Consider the following 6,924-nt stretch of genomic DNA (forward strand, 5'->3'; position numbering starts at 1 on the left):
GCAACTGTACGTGTGCCTCTAAGTGGACAAACATGTAGACGCCAAACGCGCTGATCTTGAGCTTAATATTGGATTTTATTGATAGATTGTGTAATTCATTAGAGCAAATCTAAATAGCTATATTTGATACACCCCATAATTATGGTGATATTTTGTTTATTTATGTACCTTCTGTTCCCCTGACCATCTTCAGTTTATTTGAGTTCATAAGGAGTTTTTTTTTCTCCACAGTCACCCAAGTGCTGCTCATTATGGAAACAGTTGGGTTTCTCTATAATTTTTAAGGTCTTGAACTTCTGTGTAAAGTGCCATGAGATAATGTTTGTTATGATTTGGTGCCATACAAATAAAAAAGTTAATTGAATTGAATTGTATTCTCCCAACTAGCTGCCAACTCTGGCTCTAGTTGTTGATGTGTGCTGTTTACAATTAAGTTGCAAATGTTCCTAGGAGGTATACCAGAATTACATTGGAAATTCCAGCTGTTCCTAGAGTGCTGTGAGTTTGTGTACCATCAAAATTATTTTAAAGGTGTAATTTTAGGGTAAAAACAACCTCATTGTGTGTGTGTTATGTCTCGTCTAGGAGTGGCTGAGACAGAAGCTTTCCTTCTTCCTCAAGTCAGCCACAGAAAACAATTTCTGTCACAATTTGTCACAATCATGAAATGACAGTCCATCACTACAGACTACATGCAGCTGCAGAGAATGCTCTCGATAGTGCAGCGGAGGAAGAAGGTGCAGTAGGGCTTATTTAGCTTCCTCAGAACGGCACTCCTGCGCCTTTTTCACAGACTGGAAGTGTTGAGGGACCAGGAGAGATTCTCAGAGATGGCTAACGTGTACAGACTAGCGCCCCTGAGTTTGTTCCTCTCAAACTGCAGGTTGGAGTTAATGTCACTTTCTGCTTAAATGATGCAGAGGTTTTTTTGGTGTTAATGCGTCTGTGCAGAGAACCTCCCGCTGGGTTGTGTTTGTGCGAAAGGCAAACTCTGTAGCCAATTCTCTGTTTTACCCGCATATCATGTCTGAAAACGGCTGAAGAGACTGAGCAGTAGAGGTGCTGGAGGAGAGGAGAATGATAGGTATGGTAAAGGTCATCTTTGATGGAAAACTTGTTCCACCCCCTGCAGGGCACCATCACAGCACCGGGCTGCTCAGGCATGCCTCCACTGGTTGGGTTGAGAGGAGAGAAATTTGGAGAGGGAGGAAAAGGGGAGACAGTAGAGAGATAAGATATGAAGAGAGTAACTCTACCTTGCATACTCACAGGGCCTTACACATGTAAGTAATCTGGAAGACGAAAACCTATTAGTTGTATGTGCCAGTCTAGCAATTAGTACAGATCTGTTTGTGTGTCGCTGACTCACTGCCATTCAGCAGTGATCAATCAGTAAAAGGTTGAACTGAACCAACTCAAAGGGAGTAGAGGTCCAAAAACATGTAATATTTGTATTTTTTTCCCCCCAGTTACTGAAAATAGTAAAATGATAATTCATGTATTTGGGAATATATTCCCAAATACAATCACCTAATTGCAGGGACTGCAACTTGTAAATTGGGAGGCATTCGTTCCACGCCCTCTATTGCTCAGACACCTATGGATACATAGAAATGACCAAATTGATAAAACCCTTACAGAAAAACCACTTGAATTTCAAATAATTTTAACATGTGAACACATGTAATAAATATGTTGCTACATATGGAGCGAATGCGGCAATTTAATTTTGTAAGCTCCAAAGCAGGGACATATACGCTTTGAAGAACTGCATCCTTATAGTTATTTATTAGTGAAATATCTTTGTGTAAAGTAAATATGGATCCACTAATATGTACTATAATGTGTGTTAGTGAGAATAATCATCCCTACTTTGTCTCTCTTTCAGGTCTCTATCTTTCCTCCATCTTTGGCCCTCCACTGTGATGTGTCCCTCCTCTGCAGCCTGCTCCATCTACTCACCTTTACTCGCTGTTCTCCTTTCAAATATTTCTCCCGCAGCTCATTCTCCTCTCCTCAGCTCTGAGCCCTATTTTCTCTCGCCACTCTGCTTCTCAGTCCTCTTTTGACTGCCTACTTGCCTCCCTCTTTGCTACTTCTTTCTTCGACCCTCCACTCCTCTCCCAGTCACTCAATACTTTCAATTTACTCTCCTCCTCTCTAATCTGCCACTCCATTCATTGCGTGCTCACCTTCATTATCTTCTCCTATCGTCCTCCGCCTTCTGTCCTCTTGCTGTCAGCTTGTCTGAATGATGGATTCAAGGATCCTCTTTTTCCTCTCTCCCATCTCAATACCTCATATACAGTATGCTTGCACTGCTGAATGTGTGTGTGGGTTTTGTTCTGATATATGTGTGGTTTTGTGCAACTCCATGTTTATTTAACCCTTGCGCAGGTGAACCTTTCAAGGAACATTTATATTAGTGTTGTAGTGTAGGAGAATCATGCTTTTCATGTTTTTTATGAAACCACATATCTTTCACTAAATTAAGTTTGTTTATGTAATATTGTACAAAAGCGTGGGTTGTACTGTGAACTGAGGGAATCACCACCCCCTCTCTCTTTTTATCTTTATGACTGCTTGTGTGGCTGTAGTGGGGGGGCAGAGGGGGACATTTAATAATGTGATCGGTAAAATTGGTAAAATAAAAACTCCAGGACAACAGAAGGGGAATACAAACTATGGGATGCATATTTGATCATTTATATCATATAAAATATGTCATCAATATCGTTTAAAATCATTTTTCAGTGTGTTTCCTGCAGCGATACGCTCGCGTCAAGCGCAAAAAATAGACTCGACGCCGAAACGATCGCTGCACGGCGCGAGGCTGCCTTGGCGCAGCGCTGCACTTCAGCTTCCTGTGGGACCGACACAGAGGATTAACATGAGAGTGGATGGGAGCCAGCTGTTATTTAAGGCATGGCGCTGCGCTTACGCGTCGCTTCAGCGCCCGGTGTAAACCCGGCGTTAGTCTCCACAGTATATCTGACTGCCTTTCCTCTTTGTCCTCTGTCAGATCGTTAGTGTTTCTAACCTGACCTCCCCGCGTTTATCCTCCTGACTTATCTCCTGCCTGATTCCCTTCGTGACCTACCTGCTCGTTTCCTGGACTTCCCTTTCGCCTACTCCTTGTCGGATATTGTTTGCTTCGGATTGACTACCTGGCTCCTGACCCCTGCTACGTTAAATAAACCAAGAACATTGCTCTTTCCTACTCTGCTTATGTGTTGTGCTATTGGGTTCACGCCTGCCATTTCTGCCAGCCCTGACAGAACGACCTGGCCAACAATGCACCCAGCCGACGCTCAGAGACTCTACAGCGAGGTGACTGCACACGCCAGTGCACTGCACCAACAGGAGCAACAACTCACCTCCATGGCAGAGGCCGTCCAAGCAGCTTCCGCACGCCACGACCAACGACTGGAGGCCCTCAACGACCAGGTCCAGCAGTTGGTTCAGATTTGTCAACCACCGGCTGTTATACACGCTTTGAGAGCAACTCCCCGGCTGTGGAGATCCAAGAGGCCCAGGAGGACCGCTGCCCCCCCGTCATATCCAGGGCTTAACCGGGTCAACGCACGCAAGGCACCCACATCTGATGGCATCCCTGGCCAAGCTCTCAAGGTGTGTGAAGATAAGCTCGCAGATGCGTGAACCGACATATTCAACCTGTCCCTGCTCCAGTTTGTAGTCCCTGCATGTTTCAAGGAGACCATAATTGTCCGTGTTCTCAAAAACTAAAATCCTCGGACTGAACTACTTCCGCCCAGCAGCACTCACTTCCACCATCATGAAGTGTTTTGAGCGGCTAGTCAAATCCTTCATCAGCTCCTCCCTCCCTGACTCTGCCCCTGAAGCTCGTCACTAAGCTCAGAGACCTTGGGCTAAACATCCCACTCTGTGATTGGATCCTGAACTTCCTGACATGCAGACCACAGGCGGGGCGGATCGGCAGCACCACATCCTCCAACGTTACTCTAAACAGCGGGGCCCCCCAGGGCTGTGTGCTCAATCCTCTCCTGTACTCCCTGTTAACACATGACTGGGTGGACACCCACAGCTCCAACACCATCGTTAAGTTCGCTTATGACACGACGGTCATAGGCCTGATCACCGGCGACGATGAGAAGGCCTACAGAGAGGAGGTCAGAGCCCTGACCTGACCTGGACCCATCACACAGACTCCATCAGGAAGACGGCCAGACAGCGGCTCTTCTTCCTCCACAGGCTGCGGAGGCTCAACATGGATGCCAGGATGCTCTGCAATTTCTACAGGTGCACCATAGAGAGTATCGTGACTGGGTGCATCACCGCCTGGTACGGCAGCTGCACCGCCCTGAACCGTAAGGCTTTACAGTCTGCACAGCACATCACCAGGATGGCGCTACCATCCATGGAGAACCTCGAAACACCCAGCGGTGTAGGAAGAAGGCCAACCAGATCATTAAAGACCCCTATCACTTCAGCCATAAACTGTTCTGCCTGCTGCCGTCTGACCGATGGCACCGCAGCATCCGGGCCCGCACCACCAGGCTCAGAGACAGTTTCATCCACCAGGCCATAAAACTGTTAAACTCCTCCAATCTCATAATTCCACTATTTTTCTTTTTTTCTTCAGGTATATATATTTTGGATATGTATATTTTATTTTCTATGTTAAATTTTGATATTCCATTTTATCTTATTTTACTCAATATTTTTTCTGCTTGTAATATTCTGAGCATTGCTATAAGAGAGCTTGTAACCCAAGCAATTCACTGCAAGCGACTGCTTAATATTATCGTTGTGCATATGCCAATAAACTCTTGAATCTCTTTGATATGACTCTGAAAGTGCATTGGTTTAACTGTCTCTTTCCATTCTGTTCTGGGACCTCGTCTTGGTCAAATATATGCAATCAAGAAATTAACTCACAGTGTTAAACAGGTGACCATTCTTAAATCTAATTTACTTAAACTCTCTGAACCATCAGTGTAGAAGGGAACTAAGTATAATTCATCTTTAATTTATCAGTTGTTAATTGTGTATTAAAATGACACTTTCAGGGGTTATTTACTAATACCATTGTCTTTCGTGATGGAAATAATATTGATGGGTGCGATCTTATTGTTTGCGTCCTATGCTGTCTAAAAGCTTTTGTTTCTTTGATCGAAAACGTGCAATGTAAATCAGTGCCATTTAGACTTTGTTTCTTTAACAACCTATAATGAATGAAAAATGAATGAGGGAAACAGATACATCTGACCTTCAAAGAAAATATTTCTTGATGTGAATGAATTGATCTGAAAGAAATATTTAGGTGTTGATTTGGACCAGGGGTACGGAACTCCCAAGCGCATGAGAAAATTGGCACTATGCAAAGTGAGTCAATTCATGTGTGTTGTAGCCGGTTCTAGCATGGCTTTGCTTTTACATTATACCCATTACACATTAACTCAATTAATCAACATCCTTCTTCCATTCTCATCAATTGTTGGAGTGGCCATCTGGAATACCAGGACAAATCCTGGTGAGGCCGTGAACTGTCAAAACAAAAGTCAGTCTATTTAACAGCCCTGTCTGAGTGGCTGTCATTCAGGATGGACACGTTGTGTATAGCACTTAGATCTCGTCGTCTGATTCGGCCACTGAATAATTGTTAAGACTCTGAACAATTGCGGCTTGATAAACCTATTATTTAAAAAAAAAATAAAAGTGATTGCTCCAATCAAGGTTGACACAATATGGTTCAAGTGGCCATGGAGTGCCAGAAACCATGAGCAGATACAGCTGACACTATATCAACCGTCAGCTTTAATAATTTGTCTTGAAAGAATTAAACACCTTCCTGTGGTGAGTGGCCGTGCAGCCGGTATGGTGAAAGAATGGACTTTGTAGGAGGGAGGTCTGCTCATCAAGTTAGATATTTTCAGTGTTAACACATGTAATAATACCATTCATTCATTTAAATCCCATCCAATCAAGAGTTCCAATGTTAATGATTGTCACTGCTGGATACCAAGATTAACTGTGTGAACGCAACACATTTGCAGGTTACATTCATTTATTTTAGTCAGTTCTCTTGGTTTGAGGTGAATATTATTCCCCTTGATAATACCCTGACACATCAGGTGTGATTATACTTAAATATCCATGCATATGTAAAGTGTAGCAGATACACCGATAAAATCGGGTAATTTACACTTATAAACAATAAAGCAAAAATATACGCTAAAGTCCGATACTGAAACACATAATCTATACAAATAATGTTGGTCTTTGGCCACATGGACAAGCAGTACAGTAACTTGACTAGAGAATCTACATTCAATGATATTTAAATATATTCATTTCATGAATGAAAGTTTTATGCAAGAGTCAAGAGTAGCTGAAAGATGTCAACATTTACATTTTTAGGAGAATTCAAAATGACATGGTTGGTGCTGGGGCATAACTCTCACTGCCCACAGACCCAGTAGAGGTTAAGCCGTACAGAACATACAGATAATTCATGTTGCGACATTTGCTTTCATAAATGAATTAAAAAGCTTCTTCTAAACAGTATATATCATTAAAATGTGTAACTTCGAAATATAAAATGCTGCATTGTATGCAAACAAGCATTAACAATAGAATAAAAAGCAAATGGCTAAAGTATGTACCATAAAAGGCTAAACAACTTTGTGTTGATCGCCTGAGTGAATGAACCAGTCTGCAGACGCTGTCACAACACTCAGCCATATGTGGGGGAATATAATACCACCTGCTCCATCTGTACACACCACTCACACACATTTAATAAATTCCATATGCACACATTTATGTACTAGAGTTAAAAGTTACACATACCACACTCAAACAGTTCCTTATGTAGCTAACTTTGTTGGAAGCCATCATTATCTCAATGCATGTCCTGGCTTCTTACCTTTATCGTAACCA

Source organism: Limanda limanda, chromosome 10 (assembly GCF_963576545.1).
Source record: "Limanda limanda chromosome 10, fLimLim1.1, whole genome shotgun sequence".
NCBI classification, from domain to species: domain Eukaryota; kingdom Metazoa; phylum Chordata; class Actinopteri; order Pleuronectiformes; family Pleuronectidae; genus Limanda; species Limanda limanda.